We start from the raw sequence: 22,140 nt of genomic DNA, 5'->3' as shown, positions 1-22,140 counted from the left end.
AATCACTTTTGAACAAGACTCATGCACTGACATTTCTAAAGGTTAACTGTAAGACAATTTACATTAGAATCATAGCCAACAAGCCAAAAATGGTTTGTAAGGTTATTGCTGACCCATGAAATTATTATTTTCAAAGTTGACTATTTTAATGCCTAATTCTATTTAATGCCTATCAGAAAATAATGAAAAATGGTACACTTCACTCTAACAGAAGCTAGTAGTTCTCAAACTGTAGAATTCATAAAGATCATCTTGAATGTTTGTTGAAAACATAGACTTTTGAACTTTACATTGGAGAATCTGATCCAATAGACCTAGAGGGATGGCCCCAGGAATCTATGCTTTTTACAAACATGCTGGGTAATTCTGAAACAGATGATCAACAGATCACATCTTGAGAAACACCACCACTATTACAACCTCAAACATAACAAGCTCCAGACAAACCTTGCGTGGATTCAAAAAGATCGCAATCCACACAGTGTGCGTGGACCTGAACAACCATATGGTTTTTATCCTGGAACTCTAACAATCAATGATGTAACTCCAAGCTAGAGTACAGCAAGGGAAAAAGGCATAACAGGGACAGGTGATTTCACCATGTTCTTTAGTGAGTTTTTACATGACATACCCTGGCTGAAGTTGTAAACGTTTGTGAAATTTATTGCAAGGCTTTCACAAAGCTTGGTTTGTGAGATACAATGGCTTCTACTAAGACAGAAGGTACAATTCAGCAAACTTTTATAACACTCTGAACCATCGTTGGCTGAGACCCAACAAAGACTGACTAACTAGCAGGCAAATCCTCAATTCTTAGAAAAGCCTCATCCATGGAGGTTGTGATTCAACCTGTCACAACAAGTGCACAAAATTACATCTGGACCATCACAGGCTGTCAGTCACAAGGTGGTTTATTAATTTTTCTGAAACCTAAACATCATGCCAGGAGATGTAGCTACATTGTTTACCCTCTTTCTTAGATAATCTTTCTCTGCATTATCATTTTTATCATTAATGTGCTTAGGCTGACAGGAGTCAAAGAAAATTCCAGTGCAACCCAGAAACAACAGAAATGTGTCATCCTGGAATGGACATGTTGTCTGTCCAGACTAGGCACTTGCTTCTCATAATGACTAATGCCAGATGTTTTAAGGAAAGATACAAGCCTCTATCACACATCTGCTTTATGCAATTGTGCAATGATATATCACAAGGGAGTTTTCTTTCTCTGACCCTGGGTTAGCCATCAATTGCAGCCTAATATTTCAAGATATCAGCCCTGGAACTCATTACCCCAGCATCCTTTACTAAACTCCTTCATAGCGCGCACGCGCGCGCACACACACACACACACACACACACACACACACGAGTATTTGTCCAATAGGGTCCCTTATCAAGAACTCTGGACCAAAGCAATTATACTTGTCAACAACCTTTTCCAGTTTCCATTAAGGAGATGGCTGGACATTTGCTATACGGGCAATGTTTGTTGGTGGCAGTAGGAAAATGAGAACTAGCTCATATTCGCAAATACTTGGAAATAAAACTTACTATACTACTGATTATGAAAGTAGGTATTAGAAAGCCCCCTGAATTCTGGATAGTTAACTGAAAATATTCGAGGTAAAACTACAAGGAACTGGTAACACTTGCAAGAATTACAAACACAAACAAGTTCTCTTGAATTATATACCCCTGAAAAAATTCAATAAGCAAGAAGCATATCTATGGTACGTTTGCTCTTTTGTTCAACAGATATTTATCAAATGCCTTTTCTGTGCCATTCCTTGCGTTAAGTGCTGGGGAAAGAGTCATGAGTCTTCCTCTCATACAGTCTTGGGCAATTGGTAGGGAAATAGATAATATAATGGCAAATTGAGATAAATGATATAAAGGAAACCAGCATGGTTACGATAGAGAAAAACTGCATGTACCTACTGTAGAGTGGTCAGGTGAATTTTCTCCAAGAAGTGATTCCTTTTTTTTTTTTTTTTTTTTTTTTTTTATTGAGATGGAGTCTCGCTCTGTCACCCAGGCTGGAGTGCAGTGGCGCAATCTCGGCTCACTGCAAGCTCTGCCTTCCACGTTCATGCCAGTCTCCTGCCTCAGCCTCTCAAGTAGCTGGGACTACAGGCGCCCACCAACACGCCCAGCTAAATTTTTGTATTTTTAGTAGAGATGGGGTTTCACCGCATTAGCCAGGATGCTCTCGATCTCCTGACCCTGTGATCCGCCCACTGTGGCCTCCCAAAGTGCTGGGATCACAGGCGTGAGCCCCGCCTGGCCAAGAAGTGATTCTTAAACGCAGACTAAAGGATAAGAAAACTAAAATCATCCCAAGAGTCAATGACTGTTCTGGGTAGAGAAAATAATGAGGGTAAGTTTTATGGGTAGCACCAAGTTTGGCATGTTTAAGAACTGAAAGGAAGTCAGTATGCCTGGAAGTAGGCAAAAATCAGATCTTAGAGGACTTTGTAGGTTATCATAAAAACTTGGGTCTTTATGCAAGTGAGAAGGGAAGCCCTTAAAGGGCTTAAAGTGTAGAAATGATACAACGGCTTGTACATTTTAAAATATCATACTGGATGCAAAGAGGGGGAATGTAATGGAGGAGGAAAAGAGTGTGTGGGAGATCTGTTAGAAGAGCAATTCTCAGGGATGAAGCCCACTTGATCATGGTGGATAAGGTTTTTGATGTGCTGCTGGATTCGGTTTGCCAGTATTTTATTGAGGATTTTTGCATCGATGTTCTTCAGGGATATTGGTCTAAAATTATCTTTTTTTGTTGTATCTCTGTCAGGCTTTGGTATCAGGATGATGTTGGCCTCATAAAATGAGTTAGGGAGGATTCCCTCTTTTTCCATTGATTGGAATAGTTTCAGAAGGAATGGTACCAACTCCTCCTTGTACCTCTGCTAGAATACGGCTGTGAATCCGTCTGGTCCTGGACTTTTTTTTGGTTGGTAGGCTATTAATTATTGCCTCTATTTCAGAGCCTGCTATTAGTCTATTCAGGGATTCAACTTCTTCCTGGTTTAGTCTTGGGAGAGTTTAAGTGTCCAGGAAATTATCCATTTCTTCTAGGTTTTCTGGTTTATTTGCGTAGAGGTGTTTATAGTATTCTCTGATGGTAGTTTGTATTCCTGTGGGGTCGGTGGTGATATCCCCTTTATCATTTTTTATTGCGTCTATTTGATTCTTCTCTCTTTTCTTCTTTATTAGTCTTGCTAGCAGTCTATCAATTTTGTCCCTCGGATGCAAGGCTGGTTCAACATACGCAAATCAATAAACGTAATCCAGCATATAAACAGAACCAAAGACAAAAACCACATGATTATCTCAATAGATGCAGAAAAGGCTTTTGACAAAATTCAACAGCCCTTCCTGCTAAAAAACTCTCAATAAATTCGGGATTGATGGCACGTATCTCAAAATAATAAGAGCTATTTATGACAAACCCACAGCCAATATCATACAGAATGGGCAAAAACTGGAAGCATTCCCTTTGAAAACTGGCAAAAGACAGGGATGCCCTCTCTCACCACTCCTATTCAACGTAGTGTTAGAAGTTCTGGCTAGGGCAATCAGGCAAGAGAAAGAAATAAAGCCTATTCAGCTAGGAAAAGAAGAAGTCAAATTGTCCCTGTTTGCAGATGACATGATTGTATACTTAGAAAACCCCATTGTCTCAGCCCCAAATCTCCTTAAGCTGATAAGCAACTTCAGCAAAGTCTCAGGATACAAAATCAATGTGCAAAAATCACAAGCATTCTTATACACCAGTAACAGACAGAGGGTCAAATCATGAATAAACTCCCATTCACAATTGCCTCAAAGAGAATAAAATATCTAGGAATCCAACTTACAAGGAATGTAAAGGACCTCTTCAAGGAGAACTACAAACCAATGCTCAGTGAAATAAAAGAGGTCACAAACAAATGGAAGAACATATCATGCTCATGGATAGGAAGAATCAATATTGTGAAAATGGCCATACTGCCCAAGGTAATTTACAGATTCAATGCCATCCCCATTAAGCTACCAATGACTTTCTTCACAGAATTGGAAAAAACTGCTTTAAAGTTTATATGGAAACAAAAAAGACCCCGCATTGCCAAGACAATCCTAAGCCAAAAGAACAAAGCTGGAGGCATCATGCTACCTGACTTCAAACTATACTACAAGGCTACAGTAACCAAAACAGCATGGTACTGATACCAAAACAGAGATATAGACCAATGGAACAGAACAGAGCCCTCAGAAATAATACCACACATCTACAGCCATCTGATCTTTGACAAACCTGACAAAAACAAGAAATGGGGAAAGGATTCCCTATTTAATAAATGGTGCTGGGAAAATTGGCTAGCCATAAGTAGAAAGTTGAAACTGGATCCTTTCCTTCCTCCTTATACGAAAATTAATTCAAGATGGATTAGGGACTTAAATGTTAGACCTAAAACCATAAAAACCCTAGAAGAAGAAAACCTAGGTAATACCATTCAGGACATAGGCATGGGCAAGGACTTCATGTCTAAAACACCAAAAGCAACGGCAACAAAAGCCAAAATTGACAAATGAGATCTCATTAAACTACTTGCAATCTACTCATCTGGCAAAATACTAATATCCAGAACCTATAAAGAACTCAATCAAATTTACAAGAAAAAAACAAACAACCCCATCAAAAAGTGGGCAAAGGATATGAACAGACACTTCTCAAAAGAATACATGCATACAGCCAACAGACACATGAGAAAATGCTCAGCATCACTGGCCATCAGAGAAATGCAAATCAAAACCACAATGAGATACCATCTCACACCAGTTAGAATGGCAATCATTAAAAAATCAGGAAACAACAGGTGCTGGAGAGGATGTGGAGAAATAGGAACACTTTTACACTGTTGGTGGGACTGTAAACTAATTCAACCATTGTGGAAAACTGTGTGGCGATTCCTCAAGGATCTAGAACTAGAAATACTACTTGACCCAGCCATCCCATTACTGGGGATATACCCAAAGGATTATAAGTCATGCTGCTATAAAGACGCATGAACACGTATGTTTATTGTGGCACTATTCACAATAGGAAAGACTTGGAATCAACCCAAATGTCCATCAGTGACAGACTGGATTAAGAAAATGTGGCACATATACACCATGGAATACTATGCAGTCATAAAAAAGGATGAGTTCGTGTCCTTTATAGGGACATGGATGCAGCTGGAAACCATCATTCTCAGCAAACTATCACAAGAACAGAAAACCAAATACCGTATGTTCTCACTCATAGGTGAGAATTGAACAATGAGATCACTTGGACACAGGAAGGAGAACATCACACACCTGGTCCTATTGTGGGGAGGGGGGAGGGAGGAGGGATAGCATTAGGAGATATACCTAATGTAAATGACAAGTTAATGGGTGCAGCACACCAACATGGCACATGTATTCATATGTAACAAACCTGCACGTTGTGCACATGTACCCTACAACTTAAAGTATAATAAAAATAAATAAATAAATGTACCCTTTAAGGACAAAACAAAACAAAAAAAGGAAGAGTAATTCTCTAAAGTGCACATGAGCATCTGGGGGAATCTTATTAAAATGCATATAAGTCTCTAGGTCCAAGATGGAGCACGAGATTCCACATTTTTAACAAGCTCTCAGGTGATGCAGATGCTTCTGGTCCATGGACCCCGCTGAATAGCACAGCATGGGGATCCATCTAAAGGAATCCAGACTGTTCTCCTGCAAGGTGGTGGCTTGGGCTAGCATGGTAGGAAAGCAATTTGACACATATATTTGAAATATATTTCAGATTAGAAGGGGCAGATTCAATCTAGCTCACCTCTTCACATTATAATAGTATGTTATAATAGTATAATATACTATTATAATAGTATAGTTATTAATTATAATAGTATATTAAGAAGACCTCTAAAACTGGCCAGGCATGGTGGTTCATGCCTGTAATTCCAGCACTTTGGGAGGCCAAGGCAGGCGGATCACAAGGTCAGGAGCTCAAGACCAGCCTGACCAACATAGTGAAACCCTGTCTCTACTAAAAATACAAAAATTACCCGGGCAAGGTGGCACATGCCTGTAATCCCAGCTACTCAGGAGGCTGAGGCAGGAGAATCGCTTGAACCTGCGGGACAGAGGTGGCAGTGAGCCAAAATCGCGCCACTGCACTCCAGCCTGGGTGACAGAGCAAGACTCCAAAAGACCTCTAAAACCAAAATTTCTGAAAACAAAAAGGAATCCTGGAAGTTCTTGTCTCAACATTGGGTATAGATGGAGATAACAGTGAAAGAATTAAAGACAGAGGTCTTTAATTCCATGAGAGGGCCAGAACTCACATGGTCTCTAGGTGGGGAGAGGATCAAGGTGCTGGTGAGGGAAGTAGAGATGGTGCCCAGGACTCAGGCTGTTTGTCTGACAGCTGGGGCGTTACCAGCAGTATGTCAGTGAGAGCAGAAGTCCACAGATGGCACAGGAAAGAACCTTCAGCTTCAATGTCCGAAGCTTTAAGCCTTGAAGCCAAGTTCTGTCACATTTCAGCTGTGTGTCTCTGGTGGGGAAAAATATAACTAATCTCTTATGCCTATTTCCTCATTTAAATGAAATATGATGTAATGAGATCATGCATATAAGTACATTTAGCATGGGGCCTATTATAAGAAGGTACTGATAAATATCAATCTAATCAAGCTTATATGTCAATAGGGGATCATTTTCTGCTTCTTCTGAAGTTGTATAAGAATATTGTCTGTTAGGTAGAGAAGGGAATGATTTTGCATCCTGAATTGCAAAGCATAATAATTTCCTTTCAGTTCACATCCTGAACTGTGTCCCCATGTAGCTTCAGATTACTTTTGCTTCTGTTAGAGATATTTCCTGACATGGAAGTTGAAAACCCTGGAAGCAATCCATAAATATCACCTTTACATTCTACAATGGTCCATATTTTTCCCAATTCTACAAAGGTAATTCCCAATTAAATATAACATGGATGACTTAAATGACTTACTCAGTTCTTTTGCCACACCTGAAAGGATCCCTAAAAGGTACCAGACTTTCTTAGGAAAAGAAAAGTCTGGATTGCCAAGGTAGGCTTTTTCAGGTTCTCACTACAGAGACAATCAAGACTTTTTTCTTGATGATTTGGTATTAGCCTTCTGCTATTTATTTGTTTGTTATGTCACTTGTACTAAGAAAGAGGTTTACTGGCTTTTTCTTTCCTAGTTCAGTTTAAAGTCATTCCTCTTTGCCATACTCACAGAGAGCATAAGAAAGCAGCTAGTCCTCAGACTGTGTAACTCAGGTCTGGCATGAAGTTAGGCCACCTCAATTTAGCCTCTTTTGAAATTACCATCAAATATTAGGTTGGTGCTAAAGTAATTATGGTTTTTACCATTTAAAAGTGATGGCATTCAAGCAAAGTTCCAGAAGTACCCAAAAGCTGTTTGATCTCCATGTGGATAAAACATGATTCTCCATAAACATGCTCTACATCATCGATTCATAGTGATTGCTGTCTTCCCAGTGATGCAAAAACAAACTTCAGCCTTTCAAAATTATACTTTCAAAGCAATAAGCTATGTTACTGTGTCATCTTAAAAGCCATGGACTTTATTGCTTTCCCAGGCTAGGGAAGGATTTACAAAGTACATCTTGTACAGCTCAATGAGATGGTTTACTTATTCAACGCTGTGCCTGAAATGAACCACCAGGAATCTTCTACCAAAATACACTGTATCTACTCCGGTCAAGGCACACGTTATCTCTTTCTCTCTCTCTTCTAGAATAATTCTCAAATTCCAAAAGAAGGTCTCCAAAATTTTCCTTGGCAATTCACTCTGGTAGAAAAGAAGTACTGTGCCGACTGTCTTGGGCAACATCTAGGACCATGTCTAAAATATTACTTGTAACTGTAATATTCCTCTATAAGAACTTTTCACAAAATATTTCTGAGTAAGTCTACTCTTTAATGGCACAGAGTTCCTCAAACTCAGAGGGGAAGTCCAGGCACTTTCCACCACTGCAAGATACTACTGTTCTCTTTTACTCACAGCCAAGCCATATCATCAAATAACTGAATATTCTGCCACACAAATTATCCAGATCTTACAAATCATTCTTTCCTTCCACTTCATCACATGATAAATAATGTCAAGTACTTGGGTTTCAGGGATAAAAGATTCTTCAAAGGAATTAACAGTTAGGCATACATCTCTCACCTGTACTTCTACAATGGCTGCAGTCTCTCCAGTCCAATTCGCTTAAATCCATCCTACATGCTGATCCCAAAGGGAGACTTCCAAGGTACAAATGTGATTATGATACTCAGGCAATGGGAGAGCTTCAAGAATTTAACACCTCAAACCCATTGATGTTCTTGTCTGACTCCCTCACAACCTGTAAAACGTTTAAGGCAGAGAATAAATCACACTCATTCCATTAATCCTGCAATCTAACAGGAGGCATGATGCTTCGATGCTTGTTGAATGAGTGACTCTTAGTTTTTCAGAGTCACAGATTCCCAAAAATGGTAATCAAGGAAGAAATCAGGGTAAACATAAATGACAAAGGTGCCAAGCTATAGACTTCCTGTTATACCCTTTTCTTGTTCCCCAGAGCAGCTGGAGTAATATCTGAAATAGTTTACATCACAGCATCCTGTTGCCTCCAAAGCATTGGAGATCACCATCACATCCAAAGTGATATGCAGAGAAATCATGTCTCAGACCAACACATTATTACTGAAACAAAGAGAAATCATGCTCCGGGTTTTAAGTAAAATGGAATATTGCTTTCTGAACACAGTTTTACTAAAATGGATTTGAGTACATATCTTCCAGTAATGCTATCTCAACACCCACACTTGCCTCTCTATACCCACCACACACACGCACATGCATGTTTTTGATACTACAAACCTTACTCAGACATATGGGAGGTAAAGCTTACCCACTTTTAGCTGCCATTCTTCCTCAGCTCCCCCTAACTGCATTATAATCATAGTCATTACTGCCATAATGATAGTAATAACGCTTTGTGCTTCTGCAGCACTTCTCAGATGATCTCAAAGCATGACTGCATCATGACTGTAAAAGTTGAGAGCATTTGTCTCCTCTACAGATAGTGTTTATAATAAGGGTGGGAGCTCACAGACTCACCTGACACCCGCAAATCAAAATTATGAGGAAACATGCACGATTGTTTCTTTTATTTAGCTAGGAAGGGGTGATTTTATCGATACAGGTCAAGACAAGTCTCCGGAGGAGCCTATCAAAGAAGAAGACCTATTTCTTATCCAACACTCACTGACCTTATCAAATATATTTTACACTGACAAGGGGGAAGGAAAATTGTAACGCTCCCATGCTTTAACTCTGCAAAACGCCTTTCAAGTTGTGGCAACAAATTGATGGCTCTCCCATTCAGTCTTGGTCTCCAATCTTAAGCCAAACTTGCTGTATGACTCAAATTTCTCCTCCTCTCCATCTCATGTGGTGCTGCCACAGCTCCTCCATTATATCCCACCAAAAAATATATGGCCATTATTATGAGTATTTTCCCATGATCCCAGATAATCATTTAGGGAACTCTGAAAAACAGAAGGAACCAAATTGACCCTACATGGGAACAGATTCATCTATAAGAAGAGTCCTAAGTCCTGAGAGGCTGAGCTATTTCTGCCCTAATCTAAATTAGACGTTTCTTTCACCCACCCTTCCAGAATAAATTCAATATCTATCAAGGCAAAGCACTGGGAACATTTGTATGCAGAGGTGTTGAGAAGCTCACTTCTTTGTAGGCTAGAGATCATGAGAGGGGATAATGGGTCTCCTTGCTGCTATACTGTGACTGCCCACAAGAAGTTTCTTCTCTATGTGGTAGCAAAAAGATGGATTTTTAAATACAGATCAGATGATATTGGTCTCCTGCTCAAAATTCTTTGAGAGCTGCTCATCACACTTAGAAGGATATCTAAATTCTGACCATGGCCTGCACTGGGGTCTCTGGTTCACTTGCTGCCTGCCTCTCCAATCTCATCTATCTCTCTTCCCTGTGATCCTCCCACTTACTGCATACTGATTTCCTTTCTGCTTCATTAAGACCCAACTCAAGTCTTCCTCACCTCCTGTTCCATTTTCTTGCAACACTCCCCCATATCTTCACATGACACCTCCCTCGTTTCACCCTGCTCTCTCTTCCACTATCATCTGCGCAGAGATGCCTTCCTTGGCACTTCCTCTAAAACAGTCTCCCAATCTCTGACAACTCATCTTTATCTTCTTAGCCTACTTTATATTTCTTCATCATATTTTCCCTATCTGATATTATCATACATGTTAGTCTGGTTAATTGATGGTCATTGGTCTTCACCAGAATGTAAGCTTTGTGCAGGCTGGTACTTTGTTGTGTTCATCACTGTAACACAAGCACCGAGAAAAATACTTGGCACACAGTGTCTGGTCAATAAATATTTGTTGACAAATAGTGGAGAGGCTTTCTATACCCACAGTTTATCCAATAATACCATAAGAACTCCTATTTGCTCCCAATACCAGGGATTTTTTCAGGTCTTAAAGATCAGAAAAGCTAAGGGAATGGGGCATACCTACCAAACTCAGGCACACTGATGAGAGCTATGGGTCCAAAGATCGTCCCAGGAAACTGGGAGGATCTTTTTAACCCTTATGGATGTTAAATACACTATGTGTTGTGTGCCTGTATTTTGACTGCAACCTATTACATGCGGTTACTTTTATGTGTCCACAGTCATCTTCTGCCCATAATCCCAGGTCTTTTACACATTAGGCATTATAATTATGATGTTATCACTGGAGACTGGCTGTCCAGTCACCAGGACGCACCCTTTGTTGATGTGTGTTGTCCCATGAATATAGGCCCAGGAACTGTATCTCTTTGTCTTGACAGCTGCTCCTTCTATTTCTTTTGAGTCATGTCTTCACATAGCCCAAGAAAGTTTCCCCATGGGAGCAATAACAGGAACTGGATTGTTTTCATAGTGTTTCGTGTCTATCTTGTTAGCCTCCAGGGGTCAAATTTTTGTATCCTGCTTCCTTACAGGGGATTTCAAACTATCAAAACAAGTTAGTGCATACTCAGTTCAATATGCGAATAGTTTGTATGCCTATCTACAAACACACATAATTCTGCATGTAAAATGTACATGGATAAAAGCTCAAACCTACTAAAATGAACACAGAAAATTGTGAGATATGCTAAATTGGTGCTTTTGAAATTCTAATGGGTTCAAATAAGTCCTGGAACGTAAAGTCTCATTCATAATTGCCCCTAATTCTGCATGAAGCTGTCCCTCCAACAAAGATCCCTCCCTCCTTCTCACCTCATTGCCTGAGAAGGACATTGGTTGCCATTGCCAGAAAGCACCACAGTGCCTACTCTATAGCATGTGAGAAGACAGGCTGATGGCATAGTCTTTATACCTCTTTTCTACTTTAACAATCATTTAACAGTTGGTGCCATCTCATTGGCTGACTATAATACGAATTCAGAAAGTGTAGCTTCCAATCACACAAGACAAGCCCTGTTCTCTCTGCAATGTTTCATGCCATCATCTGTCTTTCTGGAAAGTGAGATAAACTGCTGCATGTCTTTCCAAAATGTTTAGCAAAAGTTGTGATTTGAGTTTTCTGTTAAAATTGGCTATGCTAAGTAGGATATCAAAAACTGCTTTTCCATTTCTGAACCTAAAAATGTCTCCAGACCCATGTAGCCACACACCCATCTGTCTGTTATCTCTCCTCTAAAACATGCTCTGAACATCTACTCCAGGGCAGATCCTGCTGGAACTGGAAATATAAGTACCGGTTGAGTATCCTTTATCCAAAATGCTTGGGACCAGAAGTGTTTCGGATTTCGGATTTTTTCTGATTTTGAAATATTTGCATTTTCAACAATATATTACAGAGCAGAGAATAAGCAAAAGCAAAAAAAATTAACAGAAAACAAAACCCACAGTAAGTAATGCATATAGGATGTCGTGGAAAACCTGCTGTTGATTGGCGATCTAGCCTGCACAAGTGCCATTTTATTACCCTTTGTAGGCATGCTTGCCTGGGGAATCTGGACAGGCACAGAAAAGATGTAGTGCAGCTGAAGGAACTGGGAGGGCCTTTTTAAACCTTATGGATGTTAAATACACTGTGTGCTTGCTGTGTGCCTGTGTTTTGACTGCAACCTATTACATGAGGTTAAGTGTGGAATTTTCCATTTGTGGCATCATTTCAGTGCTCAAAGGTTTTTTTTTGTTTTTTGTCTTTTTGAGATGGAGACTCCCTCTGTTGCCCAGGTTGGAGTGCAGCAGCGTGATCTTGGCTCACTGCAACCTCTGCCTCCTGGGTTCAAGCAATTCTCCTGCCTCAGCCTCCCAAGTAGCTGGGACTACAGGTGCATGCCACCACACCCAGCTAATTTCTTTGTATTTTTTAGTAGAGACGGGGTTTCACCATGTTGGCCAGGTTGGTCTCAAACTCCTGACCTCAGGTGATGCGCCTGCCTCGGCCTCTCAAAATGCTGGGATTACAGACATGAGCCACTGCACCCGGCCTGGAGCATTTTGGGTTTCAGATTTCAAGATTAAGTAGGCTCAACCTGTATTGATAAAACATGATCCTTGCCCTGAAGCAAATTATCTACTGTAAACTAGAATTATTTGTCTTCAACATCAGCAATAGCTTTCAGGTCCAAAAATGTGTAGTCTATGTAACTTATCCCTATTAATTTCTCTTTTGTGACTCTCAACCAAACCTTTAAATAATGTTACATATTGGCCATGTGGGGTTCCTGCTGTTCCCTTGATTGTTTATTCATAGTCTGTAATTTACAGAGTACTTTCACTTACAGCATTTCATTGAATCCTCACAACCACCTGTGGGGAAGATGTCCTAAACCTCATCTTATAGCAGCAGAACCTCAAGGATGCTATGTTGCTTGCCCAAAGTTACACAAGGTCGTAAGGCCAGAAATGGACATTTCTGCCTCCATGTCACAGCACTAAAGCTTCTAGTAATCAACTCCAGGATCTCCTTGTAATCCTGTGATCCATCACTCGTTTAACAAATATTTATTGAGCCTCAATTATGTGTAACATATTTTACTAGACAAGAATATTCAATCCTTGCCAACGTTCAAGAGAAGTTGTTCGTTTTTGTGTTCTCTGAATCTAGAAATAGTCTTCTCTATAATTTCCAGCCACATACTATCAAATACCATGTGAAGTCTTACTTCTCAAGTATATGCTCACCTCACTTCTGCAGAAAGGGTCACATCTTTCCTCCATACTGTATCAACTTTTAAATGCATTTCTTACTTTGCTTAGTAATTATAAGCTATATTCCCTTTCTCCCATGCCCCATCTAGAGAAATGAATCAGAGGAGAAAGGGGTAAGTAAAGGAGTAATTCTTTGGCAGTATTTGAGAAGCACAGGTGGATAATCAGCTGGATGCCCTCGGGTTCAGTGGCAAGTGTAGATGACAGGCCATGGATATAGATGGCTTTACTAAAGCCCAGGTTACACAGCTCCTCAATATCCCAGGGAAATCATTTTGTAATTTCTGCCACTTCTTAGCCAAAGACACTCTCCTCATGACCTCCATCTCACAGTTGCTCTTTATTGAGCTACTTTAAACCCTAGTTCAGAAGGATGGTCCTTAAGATAAAAAAGATGTGAAATGAAAAGCAGATGCTTCAATGTACTGGGGTCATGTCTGGGTCTGGAAATGGAAACAGAGACAGCAGGTTTTTATATTCTCTTGAGCAAACCCCAGGACATTCTTTAAAATGAAGCAGTCAAAAATATAAATATTTCCATTAGTCAAAGGATACCAAACCAAGGTTTGTCAACTTGGTGACTGTGAGAACTTGTCCAAGTGGAAATATTTACCAGAAGACTCTGAGGCAATCATTGTTACCAAGAGCTTTTGTGAGCCATGTGCCCCCTTTTCTCTCAATTTTCAGACAGGCATATTGTGGCAAGGAAAGGTAAAGAAAACAAAAAAAGAATGAAGTGGAACAGGGGCTGAGAGGGAAAGTTTAGGAAGGGTGAAAAGGAATGAGCAGAGAGGGTGAGTGGTATAAAAAACAGCAAGTTTCTAAGTCAGATGGGCATACATGTAAATCCTAGCTTTTGGATAATTGATCTAATTGCCCAAGGCCAAATGGTCTCACCTGTATAGTGAATATGGTTATATTTACCTTGAGGGTAACTGTGAAGAGTAACCAAGCTGCCTGAAAGAAAGCTGCCAGCATGGTATGTGACAGAATGGACCTTCAATAAAGAGACGGTAGTGGTGATGATTTATTTAAGAGTAAAAAGATTGAAGAAAGAGACGGAAAGAAGGGACATTCTCACTGATAACACCTTATATTCAAAACAGATTTTTAAATCTCTATTTAAAGGAAATCCACATTGATATTCCAGAATCTTTTAAATTGACTATGGATTGACCATTAAATTAACTGTTAATCCTGATAATTCTATAAAGTGTAAGCAGACAGGTGAATCCGCAAAAAATAAAAATTAATTTTTTTTGAGTGCAGTGTGACTCTCAATCCTGGATGCTTATCAAAATCCCTTGTGAACCTTTAAAAAAGTTCAATTTCCAGGCCTCACCTGTACACATTTGTTTTCAGTAAGTCTGAGATAGGAATCAGACATTTGTGTTATATTAAGAGTTCAGTATATACTCTGAAGTCCCAACGAGAGAGAACTGCTGCTAGACATTACATAAGGTGGAATATAAAACATCACTAAGGAAAGAAACATGCGTTTCTCCACTTGGATGAATATAGCAACTTTCTAAATCATATTGAAACCTGTAGTTATAAGATCTTCCATTTTCTGCATCTATTTCCTCAAACTTCTTCTGTGGTTATATCAACCTATAAGACCAAGATGTGTCTCATAAGAAAGACCACGGAGACACAATAAACCCTTCCTCTAGAATGTGTTCCAGTTTCTAACCAAACCTTCGTGGGTCTATATAATATTTATAATTGAATGACTTCCATTTCAAATGTATGGAGAAGCACACCCCTAAGAATGGGGCAGTGACCACAGCATCTGATATCCTCAGGAGTGACGAGGGTAACATGTAATTTAACATTTTGCTTCAATTTATTTGACTGCCTCCATCTGTGCAAGCATTGATCGGTATAAGAAGAATGAGTTACTTCACTTCAGATAGTTCATCAGGAAATTAAAACTATTGAATGAGAATTTCTTCGTGAATCAAGGCTAAATGATTAATAATGTACCAAACCCCAAAAGAAGACACTTTGTTGTCCATGAATGCTTCTAGAATGCAATTTTCATTAAAGATTACAGCTCTGATTATTTAAAATACCCATCATTTCCACCATTCCAGAAAACAGTTACAAAACACAAATCTTTTGTTCTTATATCACAAAGTTAAACATTTTGAAAAGCTGCACTTGAAAAAAGCAAAAGAGCTTATAATGCATTTGCTTTTAGATATGCAACAGAAAATTGCTCCAAATAAATTTTAAAACGAAATGCCAGAAAGTTGGAGAACTGTACTTAGTGGGCCAAGAAAACAAAAGAGTGGATGGTGATATGAGTCTACCTTCTCTTTCATCAGGTTTTACTTAGCTAAGGTCAGGCATGCAATTGCAGATAAACAAACAAAGGAACTTACATTTAAACATGGCAGCTTCCTAACAGGACGTCTCCGCATAAGGGAGAGAGCTCATCTCAGCGCCTCCCTGTCTTCCTGGAACAACCAGCTGCTCCTCATTGCTTGGGGAGCAAGTTGTGAAGAACACTGGTTAATTATAATTAAAGTGAAGAAATTCCATTCAGATGTAATCATAAAGGGAAATGACAGAGACACAAAAGAAATGAAGAAATTTTTAAAAATTAAACCCACTAAAACCTTGAAGGCCTGAAGTAACCCCAGATTGTAAGAAAACAGATTGGTCTTCAAAAAAAAACTCCTTCTGATAGAAAAGTCACATCAACTAGGAAGAATTCTGAGAAAAGAAGGTCACATTGCTAAGAAAACAACAGATAGTCATTTTAAGAGCTTAGCAATGTAGAGAAGCATTTAAAAAAAAAGAAGAAGAAGAAGTAAGAAGGATGGCTCTACAATTCTCTAATGTTTTACCTTCTTTAATATACTGGGGGCTTTTATACAGGTTTTCTTTGACAGATAGTGTTAACAAATAAAAGGACAAGGTGAAATGTCTCTTTTGTTCTCTTTGTTTCTCTCTGTGTCTCTGTCTTGCTCTTTTTTTAATAGAGAGGAGAGGTCCAATGTCTTTTTTACTATCTTCTTAAGACATCTAAATAGAAATATGATCTCCTGAAAGAGATTAATCGTTCATTGAAGTAGTCCTTCATAGATATTTGACCCTGAAAGGAAATTACAGAAAACAGTCCAGCCCCCACAGGCATCATGATTCAGGCAAGGATGCCATCTAAAACATTTGTGTGGGCTGTGAGTTGAATTTGAGTTGAATTGGTATAACGTGGGCGTAAGGCAAAAGAGTGGCCTGAAGTGGAAACGGAGGGAAAAAAAATGAGGTATCCAAGATATTTGCACTTATTTTCTTGCCAAAGTTACCAAAGCATTGGCCTTCTGTAGGCAGAAGCAGAGACATCTGGGGCCCTTCAGCTTCAGCTTTTGTATTCCCAGACCCAAGTCAGTTTCTAAATTAACATGTGTTACTGGAGGGGGTGGGAGTACTTTCTATCTTAAATAGCTAGTTCTATTGTTTGTATACTTCAGAACCTAAAACATCATGTTCAACATACATAAGCTAAATAAAGATTATTAAGACTTTTTACAACTTGATTCCACAAGTGACTTTTTCTTTCTTTCTTTCTTTCTTTCTTTTTCAGTGCCCATATAAGAAAAGATTCCAACTAGGTCTTAATAACAGCATGTTCATGAGCCTTCCTATTCTGAGATGGCATAAAATATGGGGAAGCGCATGAATGTTAAAGTTAGAGAGACCCTACTCTACCACAAGCCGTGTGACTTTGAAATTTTAAAAACTGACATTTACTGAAAATTTACTATTTGTCAGACACTGTTCGAAGCACCTGATGTGTATTAAAACATGTAACCTACATAATAGCTTAATTAAATATTATTATTATCATAGATGTTAAAAGGAAAATACACAGAGGTCATATGGCTAATTAGTGAAAAAGCCAATCTTTGAATCCAGAATAATAGCTTGTTTTTCGACTCATGCACTCAACTACTATGCTACACCATTCCTCACCATTATTTAACTTCTCTACCTAAGACTTATTTTTCCTTTTCTTGTCTTGTCTTTCTTTCTTTTTTATTTCAATAGTTTTTTGGGGAACAGGTGGTGTTTGGTTACATGAATAAGCTTTTTAGTGGTGATTTCTGAGATTTTGGTGCACCCACCACCCGGGCAGTGTACACTGTACCCAATGTGTAGTCTTTTATCCCTCACCCCTACCCTTCCCCTGACAGTTGCCAAAGTCTATTGTATGACTCATGCCTTTGCATCCTCAGAGCTTAGCTCCCACTTATGAGTGAGAAACATATTTTAGGCTGGGCACGGCATCTCACGCCTGTAATCCCAGCACTTTGGGAAGCTGAGGCGGGTGGATCACAAGGGCAGGAGTTCGAGACCAGCCTGGCTAATATGGTGAAACCCACTCTCTACTAAAAATACAAAAATTAGCTGGGCGTGGCAGGTGCTGTAATCCCAGCTACTTGGGAGGCTGAGGCAGGGGAATCATTTGTACACAGGAGGCAGATGCTGCAGTGAGCTGAGGTCACACCATTGCACTCCAGCCTGGGCAAAAGGGCGAGACTGTCTCAAAAAAAAAAAAAATTATTCTTGAGTTACTTCACTAAGAATAATGGTCTCCAGTTTCATCCAGTTTGCTGTAAATGCCATTATTTCGTTCCTTTTTATGGCTGAGTAGTAGTCCATGGTATAACACAATTTCTTTATCCACTCATTGATTGATGGGCATATGTGCTGGTTCCATATTTTTGCAACTGCAAATTGTTAAGCCTCAATTTTTTTCATATATGGGAATGGAATGATTGTGATAAAGATTAAGTTTTATATATATATACACACACACACACACATACACACACACACACACACACCTTAATTGTTTATATAATGCTACTCTTAAGAGGACTTCTAATTCTAGTCATGATGAAACAATGTAGACTAGATTTATCTTCCTACCTTAAGCAAGTAGAAAACGAGGAGGAAACTTGTGAAACTATGCTATCCAAATGTTTGGAACTGTTAGCACAGGCCAGGTGATCTCTGAAAGAAGTGAAACAAATAAAGTAGGCCCTCTTATTGCCCCCAGCTTACTGCCTGGAGAGTTTCCACGATGTACTGCAGAAGCAGAGAACCAAAATAGAGCTGGAAGATTTTCTGAATGGAGGAAACAGAGTTTGGAATTCAGGGAGGCTAAAGTAGCTAGAATTAGTGGGAGAAGAATATAGGAGGGGAGAAAGTTGCACAAAGAAAGCCCTCCAGAGATCGGAAGAGGGAGTTTCTGTGAGTTTTGGCTGAGTACTGATGTGCATATATGTAAAAGAAAACTATCCAAGGCCAGGGAATAAAGAAGGCAAACAATTTCAGAAGCTCACATGGGGCTGAAGAAAGTTCGGTTCCAACTGAACTGAGTGGAAAGACTTTCTAATACATGGAGAATTGGGTAGAGTACTCAGTATTGTATTGACTTAGAAGTGGGGCTAAATTAGTTTAGACTACAGGTTGCCTTTAGATCTGCTCTAAAAAACTTAAAAGCCACTCTCAAAAGCATCAAACAAATGACAAGCAATTTATTGCAACCTAGAACAAAGCTAAACATGATTTAAAGGATAAAACAAAATTTAGCACTCAAGTATATAAGATTCATAATGTTGGCATCCAGTCGAAAATTACCAGGCATGCCAGTAAGTGAGAAACAATGACCCATTTTTAAGGAAAAAAAAATCTATCAATAAAAATAGACCTGGAAATGGAAAGATTATAGAATTAGTAGACAGCAATATTGTAACAGCTACTATAAATATCCTCAATACGTTTAAGAAGGTAGAGGGAAAAAATGAGCACAATGAGGAGAAAAAGGTAATATACAAAAATGACTTGAATCAAACAATTTCTGACATAAAACATGAACTGGATGAGATTAACAACAGATTTGACATTGCAGAAGAAAAGATCAGCGAATTTGAAGACATAGTAACAGAAGATATTTAAAATAAAACACACAGAGATAAAAGACTAAAACAATAATAGAGCCTAAGTGACTTGTGGGACAAAATTAAGTGGTCTAACATGCAAGAAAGAGGAGGAAAAATATTTTTTAATAATGATAAAAAAATTCCACATTGCACTAATCTGTTCTCACACTGCTAATAAAGACACACCCAAGACTGGTTAATTTATAAAAGAAAGAGATTTAATTGACTCACAATTCCACATGGCTGGGGAAGCCTCACAAACATGGTGGAAGGAGAATGAGGAGCACAAGTCACTTCTTAGGTGGCAGCAGGCAAAAGAGTGTGTGTAAGGGAATTCCCCTTTATAAAACCATCAGTCTCTGAGAGTTATTCACTATCACAAGAACAGCATTGGAAAGACCAACCCTCATGATTCAATTACTTCCTACTGGGTTTCTCCCATGACATGTCAGAATTATGGAAGCTACAATTCAATATGAGATTTCAGTGGGGAGACAGCCAAACTATATCACACATTTAATGAAAACTACAAACCCCCAGATTCATGAAGCACAACACACTCCAAACAAAATAATTATAAAGTCAGTCCAAGTCACATCATATTCAAATTACTGAAAACTGGTAATAAAAATAATCATATAAAATTCCAGTGAGAAAAAAAAAATTACATATAGAAGACTGAAGGGAAGAATGGCAGCACACTCCCTGTGGGAAACTATGGAAGGTGAGAAGACAATGAAATGGTACCCTTAACGTATGAAAACAAAGCATTGGCCAGGCGCGGTGGCTCATGCCTGTAATCCCAGCACTTTGGGAGGCCAAGGCGGGTGGATCACGAGGTCAGGAGATCGAGACCATCCTGGCTAACATGGTGAAACCCCATCTCTACCAAAAACACAAAAAATTCACCGGGCATGGTGGCAGGTGCCTGTAGTCCCAGCTACTCGGGAGGCTGAGGTAGGAGAATGGCGTGAACCCGGGGGGCAGAGCTTGCAGTGAGCTGAGATTGTGCCACTGCACTCCAGCCTGGGCAATAGAGTGAGACTCTGTCTCAAAAAACAAAACAAAACAAAACAAAAAAAGCATTGTCAACCAATAATTCTATATCCAGCAAAAATATATATCAAAAATGAAGATGAATTAAAGACTTTTTCAGACAACTAAAAGTTGAAATGCTATATCCTCAGAAGTTCTTTATGCAGAAGGAAAATGATGTATATAAATTTGAATCCCCAAAACCAGAAAGAGCACCAGAAGTGGCAAAGATGTTAGTAAATATAAAAAACATTTTTTGCATTTAAAAATATTTTTGAATGATAACTGACTGTTTAGAATAAAAGTAATAACAATATAGTATAGGTTTTATAATGTATATTGAAATAAAATGCATAACAAGAATAATGTAAAAGGCAGAGGAAAGGGAGTATAGTACAGTAGGGTCTTAGTGGTATTACATTATTTGAAGACAACTATGATAAACTAAAGATGTACATTATAAGCCCTAAGAAACAATTTTTTAAAGCATAGCTAATATGTCAATAGTAGAGTTATTATGGAATTATAAAACATATTTACTTAATCCCCAAAATGCAGGAAAAGAGAAAAAGAAGAAAGAATAGATAGAAAAGATATAAACTGTTTTCTACAGTTTCCAACAGAAATCAAATTGAAAGGTGGTAGATTTAAACCCAATTGTATCAATAATTGTATTCATCATAAGTGGTCATAGTTCTGCCCTTGGGAAAGAAAGAAGCATATCATTGACCAACAATCAGTGCTTCCATAATAAAGGCTACATGATCACATGATTATAAAATAAAAGTGCATTAAGGCATGCTGTTAACACCGATTTCCCTTTGAAGCAAAGATAACCATGAGGCATTATATTTATAGACCTTCTCTCCTGAAGTTAGGACAATGTGCAAGTAGAAACACAGCCATACAGAGATGAAGGTTAGAGGATAAGCAAACTCTTAACCATGGTGAAATTCAGGCAGAATGAGATCGTGGGGAGAGAAGAAAAGGAAAAAGAAAGTGAGTGCTTGTTAAATGCAGGTTTCCAAACCTCGGCATGAATGATTGAGTCAGTAGATCTGGGATTGTACCTAGAAGTCTGCATCTTTAGCACACACCTACAGGTAATTAGGTTGAATCACATGGGAGACACTGGTGGGGCAGTTTGGAGAATAGGACCACAGGTCAATGATCAGGCTGCCTTGGTTTGACTCTGTTCCACCAATCACTTGCTTGTCACAAGTCACTCAATTTCAGTTTAATGATGAGTAAATAGTAGTATTCGTATTCATTAAGTTACTTTACTTAAAACTCTTAGCGTAGTGTGTAGCATACAGTCATATTCATGTTAACCATTATTGTTATTCTCATATTTCTGAATAATTTGGATTTTTATATGGATGGTGTTATTGCCAAGCCATGTTGGAGGTTGAGACAAAAGGAAAACAACAGTAATGTTGATCTTGTCTTTATTTTTTTCATCATGGACTTTTTTATTAATTTGATTTTTTAGATATTTATTTGGGAGAACTTTTTAGAGGCTTTACTCTAGTGCCTCACTTGCCTCACCCTATTCTGGCCCTGTATCCTTGTGTAATTAAAAAATAGGTGGGGAGCAGGCATATCTCTATGATTACATAATTCACTAATCAAATTGAGAGAAACAGGTGTGGTCCCACCCGCTGAAAGAATGGGAGATACTGATATCCTGACAGTGAGGATACTTTTTCACTATTCAAGTCATTTCTTTTTGTGGGGGTTTTTTTTTCTGGCTTTTTTTTTTTTTCTTTTTGAGACAGAGTCATGCTCTGTCACTCAGGTTGGAGTGCA

At 38.8% G+C, this 22,140-nt stretch overlaps 1 protein-coding gene across 4 annotated transcripts in view; it reads right to left on the bottom strand.

Moving 5' to 3' along the window:
* The window catches only part of DIO2 (iodothyronine deiodinase 2), a 184,448-nt gene that overhangs the window by 99,279 nt on the left and 63,029 nt on the right, over window positions 1-22,140 (bottom strand). Inside the window, exon 1 of one of the 4 annotated variants that reach the window (XM_050795881.1) lies at window positions 8,253-8,419. The exons of the other annotated variants lie outside the window; for them this stretch is intronic. The gene's annotated coding sequence lies outside the window, so the exon portion shown is untranslated. Of the gene's footprint in view, window positions 1-8,252; window positions 8,420-22,140 lie in introns of those variants that run through there. 4 annotated transcript variants of the gene reach the window in all.

The sequence above is a fragment of the Macaca thibetana genome, chromosome 7 (assembly GCF_024542745.1).
Source record: "Macaca thibetana thibetana isolate TM-01 chromosome 7, ASM2454274v1, whole genome shotgun sequence".
Lineage (NCBI taxonomy): Eukaryota > Metazoa > Chordata > Mammalia > Primates > Cercopithecidae > Macaca > Macaca thibetana.
The sequence above is the reverse complement of the archived record's forward strand: the minus strand, read 5'-3'. Positions and strand labels throughout refer to the sequence as shown.